The sequence below is a fragment of the Pseudopipra pipra genome, chromosome 2 (assembly GCF_036250125.1).
Source record: "Pseudopipra pipra isolate bDixPip1 chromosome 2, bDixPip1.hap1, whole genome shotgun sequence".
Lineage (NCBI taxonomy): Eukaryota > Metazoa > Chordata > Aves > Passeriformes > Pipridae > Pseudopipra > Pseudopipra pipra.
In genome coordinates this window covers 36,733,342-36,751,095 of record NC_087550.1, presented here as the reverse complement: position 1 = coordinate 36,751,095, position 17,754 = coordinate 36,733,342, and positions in this window count along the sequence as shown.

Here is a 17,754-nt window from a genome sequence, read left to right as displayed (position 1 = left end):
CCATTCTTTGTAGCCTTTTTTTGTATAGCAGGCTTCCCAGTCTCTATTTCTGCTCTCATCCCTACAGCCAATTAAGTTTTGGTAGTTTCAGAGAGCTTCTTCTTCTGTGCTTGCACAGGGAAAAGTATTTTTTCAGGTGGGCAAGAGTAGTTTTAGTGTGAAGTTAAACCTCTTTAGCTCTATTAAATATCCAGAAAATCCGGGCCTTTGCTGTCCTTCTCTGGACCCTCTCCAGCCTGTTTTACATCTGTTTTGTATAGCAGGGACCAAAAGTGAACATAGTATTCCAGGTGTGGCCTGACAAGGGCTGAGTAGAGAGGTATATTGTCTTCAAAATTTGAAATTGAGAGGCCATTATTTCAAGATAAAAAAGAAGATTCTGTAAAACACTTCAAAACATTTATTATAGATTCTGAAAGCAGCCACCGGTATAGTGAAGTTTTGCTCCTGTAATGGTTCACAATGTTCCACATTTACTAATTTCTTTTCCTGGTTTTAAATATTGCAAAGGGATAAGGTTATGCAAGGAGAAGGAAAAAACTTCTGAAAAAATTCAAGCTAACACAGGAAATTTAATTTATTTTTGTTTTGCTTTACTTCCATAAGATGGAGCAAAATGGGATTTGGGTCAAAATGGAAGATTTTTTTTTTTTTAATTTGTGAGGGCTGGGAAAAGTTAGATTCGTAGATGCTGAATCAGGGCAAATAATCTGCTGTGAAGTATTTTTTCAGTCAATCTAATCTGATTTTTTCATCCATGAGCTGCAAAACAACACCTTCCTTTGAGATACGGATCTTGAGAAGTATGAAGTGAGGGCCTCCAGCCCTCTCCTTTGGCTACTGCATCACATATTTTTTCTCTCTTTTTCTTGGAGTTCAGACAGACAGACTCCAGATGTGACAGTGCTGGTGAAGCCAGTGACTTTCTCTGGCCATTGCTGTGTATGTCTCACACCAGCTACCATCCCAGAACCTGCTGACTGAGCTACTCATGGAATGACTCCATGTCCCATCACAGGCAAAAATGGATGAGAGTTGTTAAGGTTACTTATTCTAGTTAAGAAAAACAGGCTAATTCATTCCCAAGATAGTTTAGAAAGTGATCCCCAAAGGACTTCTGCTTGTAAAGGTTGTTTCTTCAGGATGAGGGGAGGTGATAAGCTATAGCAGAGAGCTGCGGCAGCAAATTTTCTACCACCCCAGATGGGCAGGGGAAAAGATATGGGATCCTGGCCTCATGCCTTAATGATGTATTATCCCACAGTAATGAGGGCATCAATAAAAGAAGAATAGTACCATGAAGCCAATTCCCCGTCTTTAATAAAATCTGTTTTTTCAAGATGTAAGGACAGCTAACCAGGGCCCTGGGGTTTTAGGCACATAAATCTTTTAATTTTTCTTTTTTAAAATGAGGGGAACATTTTCTCAAAAGTTATTTGCACTCAAGAATGATGACAAAACAGATGATTATGTTTGTTTAAATGTTGACAGTCTGACAAGAACAAAGCCTGTCTGAAAAATGCAAGTCCTTTTTTTCTTCACCACATGAACAGCTTGAGCAAAAGAATCTGGCACTGGAAAGAATGTGCCAAGACCCACTCACAGAAGCTATTATTTATATAGTACAATATGGTCATATCATCAAGACCTTGATCTCTGAAATATACACCTCATCTTGAAAATTGTCAGTGTCTACAAGACACGAGATGTTAAAAAAAGTAACACCTACTGTTCAAGCACTGCTGCTTCATTAATATATCTTCACTGAGTAAAATTGCTAATTTATACCTATAAAAGAAGTTGGCGTCTACCAGATGCACTTTTACTGTCATCAAGCTATAGGAGAACTATAGTTTGGTTCACATGTGCTCTGAATCCAATTCAAAGTATATGGCAGTGTCTACCGATGTCTTTAAAGAATAGGCAGCTGCCACTATTCAGTTTATTGTATTAGGATGGGAAGCTTCTGTTTAAATAATAATGACATTAAACCTACAGCATTTTCTTGATATAATTGTTCTCACTTTTACCATTGTCTTTTCTATTGTTCAATTTGATTGTGTTCCAAAGGTGTAACAGTAAGCCACAACAAATAGCACATGGTGAAAATTTAAAGTAATTCAAATTCATTTTGAATCCCAAAACACAGTAGCTTGGCAGAATTACTTTTCTCAAAGGAGAAAAAGAAAATATTCAGTAAGAAAAAAAAAAGGCCAATCACTGAGAAAATAAACTTATGCTGACATATGTACATATATTCATCCATATAGCACTTTTAATTCAAGTGGTTTTTTCTAAGTCCTGTACATGCAGATCACCTGGGAAATACATGCCTATTTGTCAATCCAACAGCTATTCTGGTGCCATCTACTCATGGGTGTATATAGACATATACATGCATATGTTTATTCAGTTTTTTATTAATAGAAACATAGGAATAGATATAATAAACTGCACTTATGGTAGACTATCATTCCTTGAAAGGATTGCTAGAACTACCTTGGAAAACACAGCAGATGGCAGGAATAGAGAGGCAGAGAAGTACATCACAAAATGGATAAAAGGGCAAATCAGGAGCCAGAGCCTCAGCTGTGGCAAATTACTGTGGTTTCGTTGATTTCTGTCCCCCTCCAGCCTTTCTACGGCCATATCCTTAGTCTTAATAAGCAAGCAAGGCATGACAGAAATACAACTCTATGAGAATGGGGTCTGAAAGGGCAAGAAAAGGAGTGAACTGCAATTTTTAAATTTCTTAACCCCTCCTCCCCCCTTCAGGACTCTAGCGAGGACTACGACAGCTTCATGACAGGATGAAGATGTCACATTACATTTTTTATTCGGAATCTAAATTCAGATAGTTGTAGGAACAATTTTTTTTTAATTTAGTTGTGTTTAGTGGTATTTTGATCTATTCTCAAAATAGTGGTCTATTTTGAGAATCATAGAACTTGACAACTCTCCAGCCCAAACCTAAATTGAAGTTTTCAACTAAAAGTGTCCCTTTTTATACACCTCTCTACATATATTTCATGACTATTCTACTCTTTGAAGGTAGAAGCATGTAAAGAATTTCAGTTTCCCACTACATGGAATGCTTTGTAAATAATGATCAGGTTAAAAAATGTTGCAATGAACAGCTTTAATTAATTTTCATGGATTTTACTATAGTTAAAAAGAAAAAGCATTCCATTAACACCCTTCACACTTTACAGTGTGAATGAGGCAGAATAAAATATTCTCTGAAGATGCAGTCCAAAAATACTCTAAGGGGAGAGAAAGCTGTCTGATGGAGCAAATCAAGAAGTGCAGCAGTTACACAGTGGAGTGCTGTGATCTTTATGTTTCCAGAGGGTCCAAAGCAGCAGAACCAGCTCAGCTGGATAGGATTCACCCTTGCCTTTCCTTTCCTTGCCTTGCCTTGCCTTGCCTTCCCTTCTTTTCACCAAACAAGCCTTCCCCATCTTGACCTGTCCCTCACCCTGGAATCTACAGCATTTGCTACTTTCAGATCATTATTTAAATAAAATTAAGGTTTTATCACTATAATACAATAAAACCAAGCTGGTAACATTATGTAAGATAACAGGAGCTTTTTAATACCTGCCAGCAAACAAAGCAGAAAAGAAAACATCCGAGCTTCAACCAGTCCTGCTCTTTGTTTCAGGTTATGGCATTGTTCACTTTAGTGTGCCTTTTTTAAAGGGAAGGCTTTCATCCTGCTTTCTATAGCAACTGGAACAGACCTGGTCAGTGAGGGAAGGATGTGGGTTACAATTATGTGCTCTGCAAATGAAATTGTTCACTGAGCAGCAGGTGTAAGCAAACAGGGAAGATGATGGGTGTGGGAAGAGGGCTCAGAGAGAGAACAACAAAGGAGGAAGAAGGCAGTCTGGGGAGCCCAGACTGAGATGGCACGTGTTTGTTTCTCCTTGTTAAATAAGTGCATAAGAGTGTCTATATATTGAAATGAGAAGATTCAAAGTAAGTAACCACAAGGGCAAATTAAAACTTTGTTGATAATTTATTTATTTTACATATGCAAATGCTGGGTCTATGTACCTAATTCTTTTAGAATGAGATATTTAGTTACAAAAGTGTCCTGCAGTTCAGCAGTGTAATGATAGTGAAAGTTGAGTCATGTAGTAGTGTCTAGTACTTGTCTAATGTGCTGACCTCTACTACTTAGGTTTAATTAAAAGCTCTTTTAAAAAGACAATTAAAATTATTTATGCATTTTATTTATACACAACCAAGATATTGTATTACACAAAAGCTCCCATCTAGACCCAAGCCAGAGGGTCCTCTTTGTGCTTTATTGTTTTCTAGCCTCTTTAGTTCACAGAGATACAGCATCAAGCTGATGGCAGATAATTCTTCAAAGCCCTCAGCTGGGTGAAGGGACCTTTCTACCTTCAACAGTGTCTGAAACAGGCAAAGAATCCTTTTCTACCCTGCTAAGGCAATGCTTTTTCACTTCTGGCATCATACTGAAGCTCTAGGTCTTTAGGACAACCAGGGCTTAGGGTGGAGCACTGACACACAGTTATCCATATCATGTCACTCTTGCCACATTCCATGGTACAGCTCAGGTGTGTACAACAGGCAATCTCCCAGAAAAAAAAAAAAATTGAAATAGCTTGTGGGGTTAGTCCTACTATGAGCCAGTAGTTAGTGAAGATGAAATAAACCTTTTGTTGCAGAAAAGAAAGTTTAACTATATACAAACATGTTATATGTATATTTTTTGCTTGGGAGCAGCAATCATTCCCTGGTAGTTTCTGACTTCATTAGTAGGTGGTGAGACTCAACAGAGATATCTGTACAGTGAAGAAGTTGTAAGCACTGTACTTGTTTTGATTTTTTTTTTTTTTGACTTGAACTGACCGCCTTTTAGAGAATGAGAATGCAATAGCTGTGCTTTTGGAGTACATCTTGTTTAGTCTGCCCCCAAATGTGCCTTGGGACTGCTCTGTGTCATGAAACAAAGTCTAGTAGATGAAGACTACTGAGAGATTCACTCCAGGAGTATACTCCAGATTAGACAACCTTGGCACAGTTTGTGTACATGGGAAGCAGATCACAGGCAAAGTCTGAGCTTTTCCTAGTTACCTGACTTAGCTTTTTAATTCAGATAAGTGAATTCAAGATGATCAGGAGCAGTTTTAAGTCCTTGCTAACCTTACCTGCACACCTGCAACTCCTCTATTACAGGAAAGACATAACTATGTCAGGAAATATGGTAGGTGGTCTGAATTCAGCCCCCTTCATCCTTGCCCAGCAGAGCACAGCTCTGGAAAACATGTATGCTTCAGTGGTTTAGGTAGCTTTAAAACATGCTGGGGAAAAGTGGCTGTAAAAGTATCCCTGAGAAGAGATTTTTTTTCCTAATAAAATATTTTGCTGATAGTAGATGTAAAATCAGTGAGCCTCTAGATGAAAGAAAGTGCCTCCTCCCCCTTGGACTTTCTCCAGCTCACAAATCTCCATCTGCTAATTGGCCTTAATCCACAGAAAAGAAAGCCTCTATAGAACATGGAACATACTGAAATGATGCACTGATCCATTTTAATGTTTTAAGCCAAAAGTGTATGTCTTTAACCTGGAAAACTAGGTAATTGAATAAGTAGCTTTAAAAACTAAACCCCGAAGTTAGTGGGAGGAATTTTGTAAAAAAAAAAAGAGATTGGAAAGTCAAGTTAAGAAACATGACTATTAAGTAGTAAAAAAATTTTTTGCTCAGCAAATGTACACATTGTAAAATAATCAAAATCAGCCCTCCCCCAACAATAGGAGTTGGTAAAAAATGACACAGTTAATATGTTTTCCATGCCTTCTCATTCTGCAATTAATGCATTTTTTTGCTATGTTAGAGCAGGTCGTTCTGCATGAACAGAAGTTGTTCTTTGAAACAAATCCCTCAGGTTTTCAGTTATAAAAAATCTTGAAAAAAATAAAATATATGAAAGCCCTTTAGGGACTTTTAAGCCAGAATGAAAATTGTAGCTTGCCTTGCCTCAGAATTTTCCACTCATTTTCTTTTTGTATAAAGCCTGAGCTTCATCAATAAAACTAAATGATAATAACACATTAGTCAAGACACTTCTCCACAAAACCTCTCCCATTAACACACTAAACTCCACTCCCACTGAATTAGAAGATTAAAAATAAACTAATTACCCTTACTTTAGCGTCCTAAGTAACTGGTTCCAGCCACCTGGCTCACAGCTGCTATGGAAACTATTCAATTAATCATAATAAGGTTGAGGTCTTTTTCTGATTATTTAAAGGAAAAAGAGAAAGGAATGAAAACCCCCACACATTCAGTAGGAACAACCTTCCCTTCTGAAATATTCCAGACAGATTTTAATCAGTCCAAAATATTAACATATGAGTATTACTATTGCAGAGAAGTTAGTGTTTATAATAAGGTGGTGAGAAACTTTTATTCTCTTCTCTGGCCTCCTAGCACCATGATGTGAACATCTGGTACAAAATTTTACCTTTCATGCAGTATTTGGTGAAAAGCAGAGTGAAGGAATGGCAGCTTCAGCTGTCTCTTGCTCCATTTCCATTACATTGGAGAAGATGAATGTGTGCTTCATAGCTAACAAACATCCCAACCTCTATGAGAAAAGTTCTGCACAGGCAAATTGTAAGTTTGACACATGGTTACATGGTATGTGTGGGGAGAAGGACAGGGTATGTGTAGAAACATGTATTGCCCTCTCCTGTGACTTTTAAACACATTTTTAGGAGACTAGGATTAAAATGCTAATTTAATTTGGCTCAGTATTTTCAAGAGAGATTAAGGAAATTCAGTAGTAAACCCCTCACAGGGACCTTGAAAAGCCAAATCTGTACTGCCTTTAACTATACCAATTCAATGAGTTATTATAAAAATAATCTGCCAAGCCTTACCCCTGGTTTCGATGAAGAGTTAGATTATAATAATGTAGGAAAAAAAACCCCAAAACATGAAGTACACTAGAAATTGGATAACTAGTGTATTCCAAGTTTCTATCTCAATAACAAATCAAGTGGAAATGTTTCTAGCTGTTTTCTGCAGTCCTATGGGTTAGGTCCAATTTTTTTTTTTTTTTTAAATTAATTTAACCTGTGATGAGAGACATTATTTATAAAGTCATGTACTGACAGGACAAGGGGGAATGGCTTCAGACTGAAAGGAGTAGGTTTAGATCAGATACCAGGAAAAATATTCTTCACTGTGAGTGTGGTGAAGCAATGGATCAGGTTGCCCAGGAAAGTTGTAGATGCCCTGTCCTTGGAAGTGTTTAAGGCCAGGTTGAATTCCTGGCCTGCCCAACCTGGTCTAATGGAAGGTGACCCTACCCACATCAGGGGAGTTGGAACTAGATGATCTTTAAGGTCCCTTCCAACCCAAACCTTTCTATAATTCTACGTTCTAAGAATAAGTATGATATTATGGTATTTTTAACTTTGGCAAGAAGCACAAAATATGAGAGAATGGCCTTTCTCAATTGATAATACAGGCATCTACTCGGTAAACTGAGCTTGTTAAAATAAAGTGTTCTTTAATGTAGCCACAAATGGTACAAATTTTTGCAAGTACAAAATGCATATTCAGAGCCAAGAAATTAAAGATATGTCTACAGAACTTACAGAGAAGAGGCAAGTGAAAGCACAAGCCTGAAACAGATTAATTTTACCAAATTTAACTGTCTGAAAATGTAGCAGCTCTCTATGAAAAAAAGGGAGAGAGATTTATCTTCGGGGCTAGTTCACGTATCTCTTTTACAAAACCTTCCCACAACAGAATGAATCATCTTTGAAAATACCTGGTTTACATTCTTGACAATAGAGATGAATCTAAACTTTTTCAGCTATCTGTCTTTTGTTGGGGTGAGAATATGATCAGCTTGGGTTCAGACCCAGGAAAAAGACCTGCCATACAATGCTGTGGCTCTGTTGTCCCAGTTGCCTCCATTTTTTGACATCTTCTTCTGAACGTTTTGGTTTTTTTTCACATTCTTGTAAAAAAAATCCTAAACATTGGACCATCATAGTGAGCCAAGAAGTAAATACAGGTTCTCATGTGAAACTAAGGCCAAAAAGTCTAGTATGGTTTATAGTTTCATAAGTCAAAAGTCAGTGAATAGGAATAGTATGTAGAGGGATCTCTTTGCCTCTGCATAAACTACTGATGAAAGAGGCATGGGAATATTGAGAATGGGTCTGATATTTACCATTTTCAGAAGAATGCAGAGAGTACAACATTACAGAGAGTAACAATCTTCTGATTCAAAGACTAGACTAACTGTCTCAGACTCAGAGATGAATTTAACTTAGTAAAAAGATAGATTGAGCAGAATTGATAAGATTGTGTAGTATGTTTTCATGAAGGAGACATCATGTACTAAAAGGACTAGATGATGCAATAGTTCCTTTTGTTCTTTAGCTCTGCTGAATACAGATGTGCAGCGCAACCCTGTCAGTGTAGAAATGCTGTAATGTACTAAATAAGATAAAAAGTATATGAATACATTGATCTTGAACAAAGTGGTTTTATGTGTGCCTTACACGTGGGTGGGAGGTTCTGGGAACAAAGAACAACATGCTTCTGGTTTGGAAATAATAGGTAATGTCGGCTAATTTGACTGGACGTCAAGGCTGATTCCTTTGGATATCATAAAAATTGAAACAAAGGCATCCAAATGGAAAAAAGCAAATAGTCCATATCAAATTGATGGATTCATTTCAGTTTCAGCGAGCTGTTTGATCTAACTATGTAGCCAATAAATGTTAAGATGAGAAGTGTTCAGGAACACGCACAGAACAGTAGCTGATTTTCAAATATTTATGTTTTCATCTTAGGGTTTTTTTTTCTCTTTCAAACTATCAAACGGCATGAGTCTGCATTAAAGAGAGATTTTCATGCCAGCAAAAATGTTCAGATCTTTCAAACTAGAAACTTAGATGCATTTTCCTTTTGGATTATTTTTGTAGTTTTCATAACTGGCATTCCACCGGGACTGGTATGTCAGCTGGCTGGAGGTGGGTAATGGTCCCACAAGGATATGCTTTGCTTTCTTCAAATAAATATAGGCATATATTGTCTGGAAAAGCATCCTGGGAGAAATCTGCTGCTCGATTTGTCAACATTACATGCAACAAGGTATTATTATTTCTTATTTTTATTACAGTAATGTGTAGGTTGAGTCAGGCTGCCATTATTGTAGGCAGTAGGAATCAGACAGAAAAATAAAGTCTCTCTAACAGGAAGTCTTTCACAAAACTCTGAAGTATGGGAAAGGAATTAACATCTCAGGGAGGTGAAGTAGCTTGCAGAAGGTCACACAACAGATCAGAATTAGAGCTGTGGGGGAAGTCCAGGATTGCTGATTCCCTTTGAATCAGGCTGTTGAACCAGTCGAAAGAAAGATGACTTTCTATACCTATTGGGTATAAATAATCTGTCCAGACTAGCAGTTGGCAGAAATCAACCAAACCCCACTGAAGTCAAGAGAGATTAATTTATTTATACCACCTATAAGTATAATTTGCTATGGGGTTTGTCATCTGAATTTATGAACTGAGCTTAAGGAAACTGGAATTTAAAAAGGTAACAGTAGTCAACATAATGCAATACCAGTATAATAACAATAAAAAAGAAACATATTCTGAGAAAGCATAGAACGAACAGGAGATCTGAATTAAAATAAGCCGTGTCTGATGGGATGAGCCCAAAGAGGGTCCCCAAAGCTGCCACAGACCTTTTTTAACATTTTAGTACCCACTTGAGTCTTCTCTCAGTGACTGCTCATCACTTTTCTAAATACTGCTAAATCAGCTCTGCCAGATGCCACTCATCCCATGGGAACAACAAACGCTGAAAAAATACTTTCTTTGTTTCAGATGATGTTTGATACCATCACAGAGCAAGTATCTTTTTTTTTTCAATTTTTTCAGACTCTTGCACTGAGCTACCAACTCCGCTATATCATCAGCTTGAATTATACACCTCTGACACTTTGCTTTACTATCACTATTCTCTGTGGATTTCTAAGGATCAAAGTATAAACTACAGGGCTGTAAGCCAACAACCTTAGAGCTTCCAGATGGCAAGTCTTCAGCAAGCAGTGTGACTGACCTTCTTCATGATGATGGGAAGTTCTGTGACAGCTTTTTATGCAGGAAACCCTTCCTGCTCAGTTTCAGATGAATCAGAGCTCTGAAAAGTAGCTGAGTTTAGCTGAGCAGTGTTTCATCTTTTCTTATATTACCTGATTCCTAATACTAAATAAATAAATAAATTTTAAAAAAAAAGAGTAATAGTTTAAGTGAAATAAAAAGAATTTTTTTTCATTCTCTCACTAATCCAGATTGATCAATTGCACTCTAAGTACATGTAGATGATCAAAGCAGCTGTGATAAGTCCCAGCTCAAACTGTCCATAGCATATAATTTCTAGCTATTGGTCAAAAAAACAAAAAAAAGAGCTACAAACCTAGAGCCTACTGGATGTGTTTGAATAAGGAATTGCTAGGATATACAAACACCTATTCTATCTCCCTGCTCATATGGAACCAGTTCTTGCAAATCAATGAACCTAAACCTCCAAAAGTCCCCAGATTATTTTCTCTTGTGCTCATTGTAGCATGAAACTGCTGATCTTCTACTATTTCTCCTCTGAGATTCGTCCTCTAATTGATTTCACAGTCCAGGCTAATATGGCATGAGGTGATACCTTCAAATTGACTAGGCCTTGCCTCAATAGTACAGTACAAGTTGGCACAGCACAACAAACAAAAGGAGATAAAAATGTCCTCAAGCAGAGCTTTGATGCCCAGGCTGCTTATCCCACATGCAAGGAGCTAAAAGGAAAATTCCTTGGCAATTCTGTTCCCAATCTAACTTTTGGGAGGTAAAAATTTATGGTCTCCTGCCAGCTCTGCCTAATTTGTAGTATCAGGCCCCGAGAGAAGATGACAGCTGCAGACGGTGTGGAAGGAAAGCCACCTTGCAACATATTTTGTCAAGTTGCAGTCTTTGGCATTAGCCCAGAGCCGGTATTGCTGGAGACATGATGAAGTGTGAAAAGTCCTGGCAGGCATTTTAGACAAATAAAAGATGGGAGGCAGGGGAAAATCAGGACCAAAAGAGATTAATATTTGTGAGGTTTATAGCAGAAGAGGGAAAGCAATAGGAAGTAAGAAAACCTCCATAGGGAATTTAGTACGACAGCAACAGATTAAAAACAGGATGGACCTGAAGAGGAAGCTTATTTTTTCCAGCTGGACCTTCACCTGAGAGCAGAGATCACATTGTGAGCAGCAGTCAGAAAACGTAAAGAGGCATTAATGAGAGAGTTTGCATCCCCAAAACATGAAAAAGTTTAATGAGGCAGTGCATGCTTGTGTAGAAGGGGAACAATGATGGAAGAGTGCAGGATTTTCTAAGCCACAAATGGTAATGACACTATGAAACTGTGCATTTACTATTGGAGGTAACTCTGCAATCTTGCTCTTGGGTGTGTAGGTTGGCGGTGTCCTAGTGACACATGGAAGTGATCACTCCTTCCCTTGGAAGTTCCCATTCCCTTAGAATGAGAGACCAGAGGGTAGGGAGGAAACTCCAGAAGCAGCTTTATCTGGAGGATCAGGGATGATCTTAAGGACATGCTAGGTGACAGAACACAGGTGGAGTCACTGCCTGATCCCACTGGTCAGACCTACTAGGTGGTGGGGTCTGCCAGAACTGCTGGAAGTCTCCTTTGTCCCCTTTGATGTGGACAAACCACATCGTCCAGGGAAAAGACAAAACCATTTGGAAGAAATTAAAAAAAAACAAAAACAAACCCTCAAAACAAAAAAATATGAAATAAACCCTGAGAGAAGGGCCCATAGGTGGAATGTAATGTAAAAATTGCAAATTTCACAACAAAACCCAAAGGGTGTTTTCATGGTTTGAGCCCTCCCCCCCCCACTGGGGAGGGCTGGAAGTGGTTGGCCCCAGGTGATTTTCCAGTGAGAGACCAATCGGAGCTGTATTTCGCCCCTGTGAAATTAGCATATTACAACAACTGGAGGAAGTTGTTGGCAGAGAGAGAGAGAGAGAATTGGAGCCATGAGGGGTGGCCAGGGGCCCCCAAACCCTCCACAACCTTGGTTCGGCCAGGGCTGGGGTGGTTTCTTTGCCGTTTCCCCCCACACTGCTCTGAAGAGGCGGTGGCGTGGGGCTTGAGAGGCCAGCCGGGGTTTGGAGCCGGTCCCCCCCAGAGGGCAGGCACAGCATTGGAGCTGAGCCAGAGACGGGCCAAGGGGTGGCCCGGAGCTATAGAAGCAGCTGCAGTCATGCAGAGCTGGAAGAATTCCAGGCAGAGGATGAGAGAAAAACTTCAAGTAGTCTTGCTGCTACCTCCCACACAATGGCGGGGGAGGGAATGACCTGGAGCTGAGACTGAAACACAGAGATGGGCCGAGAGGCTTGGAGGTGCCCTCGTGTTGGGAGAATAGAGATTGTGCATGAACAATTTCTACTGCATTTCTGTGAGCCTTGCCTTGGCATAGCTGGGTGCAGACAGTAAAAAACAACTACGTAGCTAACATGGCTACAGGCTTTGAAGTTAGAACAAAAAAGGCTCCCTGCCAAACTTAAGGTGGAGTTTCAAGAGGGTGAACGTGTGCCCTCAGCTCATATGGACACCTGTTGTGGTCCAATTAGCAGTGGACAACTAAGTATGTTCTCCTTATGTATCCAATGCTGTGTGAAGAAGAATCATGCGTCTGGGTGTAATAATCAGTATATAAATCTCTCTTCTTGTAATAAATCCGACATTTTGCCGATCAAATTGGTCTGTGAGCAATTTGTCCGTGCCTCTCCACCGATACCCTCGTGGATTTGGACAAGGGCAGCCGAAAACTGAAGGAGGAATGTGGGGGGAGGAATACCTCCTGTGACATGTGGAAGTCAAGCTGAAGCTGCAGTTGAAACAGAGAAGCCAAACCAAGCAGGCTTTTTCTGGGTAAGGACTTTTGGTGAAAACTATTTGGCATATAAAGACTGAGCAATACCCCAGAGAATTCTGCAACTTGGGGAGAAGAGTGGACTCGAAGTGGAAAAGTCCCTGAATCTTACTCCCTGGGAGGAACCTTAATGAAGCATGGGGAAAGGACTCAAAAGCTGACTTCCTGTAGCTTGTGACGAAGACCTGGTGCAGCAAGTGTTCCCTTGCAGTCCAGGAGGAGACCTTGGTAGAGGCCAAGGAGCTGGTAGGGGTGCAAAAGACCCCTTTCCCGATACCCCAGTGAGAGAGAGACTTTAGCTATTGCCCTGATCATTTTTCTTCTTCTGGTTTGATGTGGGAGAGCCTCAGGGGTGGTAGAGATTGTATTAATACTGTGTATTTATCTGCTTTTTAGTTTCTATAGTATTTGTTGTGTTAGTAATAAATTTTGATATAATTTCCCCATGCTAGCAGTTGTGTTTATGTCTGAAAACCCTCTCACACTGAAGCAAATTGTGGGGAAGCTTAGAAATTGGATTTTTGGGGAGCTCAAATCACGACAGGTGTTCAAGTTTGCTGGTATAGGGTAAATTTCTGGATCACATTCCTGTGAAAATTCTAGCAACTTTTTTCTGTCCAGTTTATGATATCAAAAGTTGAAGCTTTGGATGAACTTTTTTGCTCACGAGCCACCCTCAGTTTTGAGAGGAAATGTAGTGCTATTTTGGGCAATAATTTGCCATAAATCCATTTTTTTCTAGTGAAATCAGACTTTTTTTCTTTTCATTATATTCTTATCAGAAAAAATGTATACATTTTCTAATTATGCAATGCATCACTGATAGACCACAGAGTAGCTATTTTTAGCTGATGAGATAGAAGTAAACACTGGAGCACAATTCTCTCTAGTGAGTTACAGATATAGCACAGAAGAGGAGACCTACAGAAACAAACAACTTCACCCTGCTTCTATCATAGAGGACCAAGTAGACAATACCAGGAATTGGCTCTGACAAAGGAGAAGGGCATACAAAGAAAATTACATTTAATTAATGTAATAATTGCAAGTCAAAACCAGTTGGCTGGGTACTCATCCCAGTTGCAGAACTGGTGTCCTGAAATCAGCAGCATAAATAAGGACAAGGCACAGGCAGCCGTTTGACGGGAGGAAAGGGAGAGAGTGGTAGGCATCCGCAGTGTTTGATAGTTCTTCTGTCTCTTCCCGTTTACTTCTTGTTTGATGAATACCCCACCTTTGTTTTCTCTTAAAAAACTTCATGCTGGTTTCCTTTTTCTCATGAGTCATCTCTATTTTTGTCTTTTATCGCTGTTGCTTTTAAGTCCCTGAGTAGTACTGATTTCATCAAATTTTCTCATGCACTTATTTTGTCTCAGCTTTGTCTATCTGCTACTGAAAGAGAGGTGTGGTCTCCAACCGGGTTTGAAGACTGGAGAAGACAGACTTTTAGATGGGAAATGATACTGTAGTCCTTGACTTAGAAATACAATTTTTTTTCTCTTCTTTCTCCTCCAGCAAAATTTGCAGGGAGTCTGAACTAATAAGCCTGGCTAGAACAACCTGATTCCACACAGAAAAATGTGGCTTTCCAAGAGCACTGTGGAAAGACTTAAGCTCTTCTTCTGACCCTGAATGATCTCTGGATGATACCTTCCTCAAAGTGCAGTGAAAGTTTTCTTTTGGACTTTCCCTAAACTTATTCTGCATCTGTAACTTGTTGCTGTGGGTTCGAGTGAATAGTGAGACGCATTTTAACAGAGATGGAAGATTTATTATGCTTTCAAGTATCCTGAATGGCTATAAAGTCTATTTCAATACAGTTTTCCTGGTATTCTAATTGCAGCGTTTTGGAATTCATTAAAGTTTCAAGTGCCACAGGCATGATAAAGCCCTTTGTTGCTAGGATGTTGTTGAAGCAATATAAAGACGAGAACTCTTCACTTCTCCAACAAAGCTTGTTGAAGGGCTGAATGTCTTGAGGATCAAAAGGTGCAACTTTCCCTTTCTTTCAGGCTTCAACAAAGAAATTAATGCTAAATCAATATGGGTGGGTTTACAAAATAGACTAAGTGTATGGAAAAAAATTGAAAAAATGCATTCTGATGACAAAAGTTTTCAGGAAGGGAAAGGCTTGACTATCTTGTTTGTCCTTGCTGTTTACTTTTTGAGTTAGCATAATACTTTAAAGATGGTATTATTTGATATATATGTTATTTGATATATAGTCTCTGATCTCAAAAGAATCATGGATCACATGAGTTTCCTTAAGACATCCTAACTTATGAAGTATATAGATGCTTGAGGAAACAGCTTTTGTTACTATCCTCCTATGTTCTTGACTGTCTCAGAGCTAGTAATTTAGAAAAGGAAGAAATTAATTTCCCAAGAACAGTGAAGGAGAGGGAGAGTAAACGGGCAGGCAAAAATGAACCAGTAAAACTAAGATGTAATCACAATACCTTGTCAGAATATGGGTTTGCTGCCCTATTTGATACACATGTGACACTTCATAACTCCTCTGCCATGGAAGTATTTTCTGCTTATTTTCAGCAAAGTTTGTCTCTCATGTCTGTACAGGACCCACCTGAAGTCAGAGAGTGCCTCAAGCATCTAGTTCTACCTGCATGGATCTTCTAGCAGGATCATATTGTTCCATGGGTGATTCAATGACATTGTAACAGCTGTGCCTGTAAGAATTGGTTAAAATCAAGAGTCCAATAGGGCAGAAAGATGTGTAGTAACTAGAGGTTTCTCTGGGGACTTGAGATTTACTTTCATACTCCTCCCTCGTGTTTACGCTATATGTTTTCCCTGGCAAATAATTTTAATTTTTTTTGGTGTGCTATTTCACCCTATGTGAAAAGACAGTACTTTACTAAGAATTCTGTGAAAATAAAGTTATTGAAAGTGTGAGAGGTTACTACTGGGATAGGGACCATATGTAAACCTAACTTTAAGTCCATAAAAACTGTGGTCTGTATCTATCATTAGGCGTAATTGCAGTTATAAGCTTCAAAAGAAGAGGAAATCTTTGTGTCTTCTGCTCTTTCAGCCTTATTTATGTACTATACGTATCCACAATTCCACAAGTCCCTTTACAGCTTAGATTTAGAATTTTACTAAAAGTTTTCTTTTTCTGAGTTCCCTGCAGCATAATAAGGTCTTGTCCCTTCTAATGGTACAGAAAAGATGGTACTGTTAGGTGGAAAACAGGACTTTAGGACTTGTTCTAGGCCCTGATAAATGGAGCTGGATCAAACAGCAGGATCTCAAGAAACAACTCAGAGAAGAATTCCCACAGGACAAGAGACACAAGCAGAGAGTTACAACTTTTAGGCTTCTTGAATACTTCTCTAGCAATTAAGAGGTTAGGTAGAAGGGTAAAGAAATCTCAGAAGTGCCTATGAGCCCTCCTTCTTCTCAGATAACCTGCAAATGCACTGCCTGCTTCTGCATTTGGACATGCCTACTATTACAGTAGTCTTTTTACTGCCATGGTGCTGACATACAAGCGTGGGAATTTGAACACAGAGGATTTCTTGTGTAACAGAGGATGGGACTCAGTGGTTTCTTATTAAAGATGTTTGATCTTTGGTTTTCCTACATCATACCATGCATCAGTGGTATGATAAGTACATCAATCAGTTATTCACATTATGGTAACATTCCCTTATTGCTATTACTGGCTTTTTTCCCCATCACAGTTTCCCCTATTCTGTGCATGGAACCAATGCTTCCATATATGTAAGAGAAAATGAGAATGTCTTCTTTTTTTCAGATTCTTGGTGGAGACATGCATAGACACACTGAAATCATAAAATGGGATAGACTGTCACGTTGCCTTTTGTGCGCTTTTCCTTGATTCAATGGCTTTTCAAGACTAAATACCATTGAACTAAAAATAAGTACTATAGGCACCTGAACACCTATTTGAGTATGAGAGATGGCATTATAGGATGTACATTTTTCTTCCTGGTTGTCTTTTTGTTCCTTTTTCACAGACTCTCCTGGTAATACTAACTTAAGTAGCTCACAAGGGTGTTGTGCAGATTAATTAAGTGCTAAGTATTATTAAGCAGACTGCAAACCTAATAAAGTTCGAATTGAACTTTTGAACCTATGCTGTTTATGTGGGTGCTAAATTAGTTAAATGAGCTTACACAATATTTCAGGATCCAGATGAAACAACCACAGTGAATTTAGGTATGTTAATGTAATTACTTGGCTTGGAATTTGGCCAGAACACCATAGACAGAGTACTAACCATCCTCTTATAAAAGCAATTGTAGTTTTTTAACTACCACAGTAGTATACTTTAGAAGGATTTTTAAATCACAGATGATTGGATTAAAAATGACTGAAGAAATATTTTTCAATTTTTTGAAAATCAATCTCAAAATAAGCCCAGAAATACTCTGTGTAGAAGCCATGTGATTTTTTGTTCAGGAATATTTTGATCAACCATAAAAATGGGGAGGAAATTGAGGTTTTAGTTAAGATTTTTTTTAATCTTGAAAGAAAAATCATGTCAAGCTGTATATTTTATTAAATAAAAAAAAAAGTAAAAGGTAGTTTCATAACAGAAGTTAATCTATTTTAAATAAATTTCATTGAATAGAGAATGCCATGTCCACAAGGGTGATTAAATATACACGTGACAGTTTGGTCCATGGGCGACACCTTTGTCCCTTAAGTACAAAAGAAGGGTTCATTCATCTCATTCATACTGGCTATCAAAGTTATCAAAGTC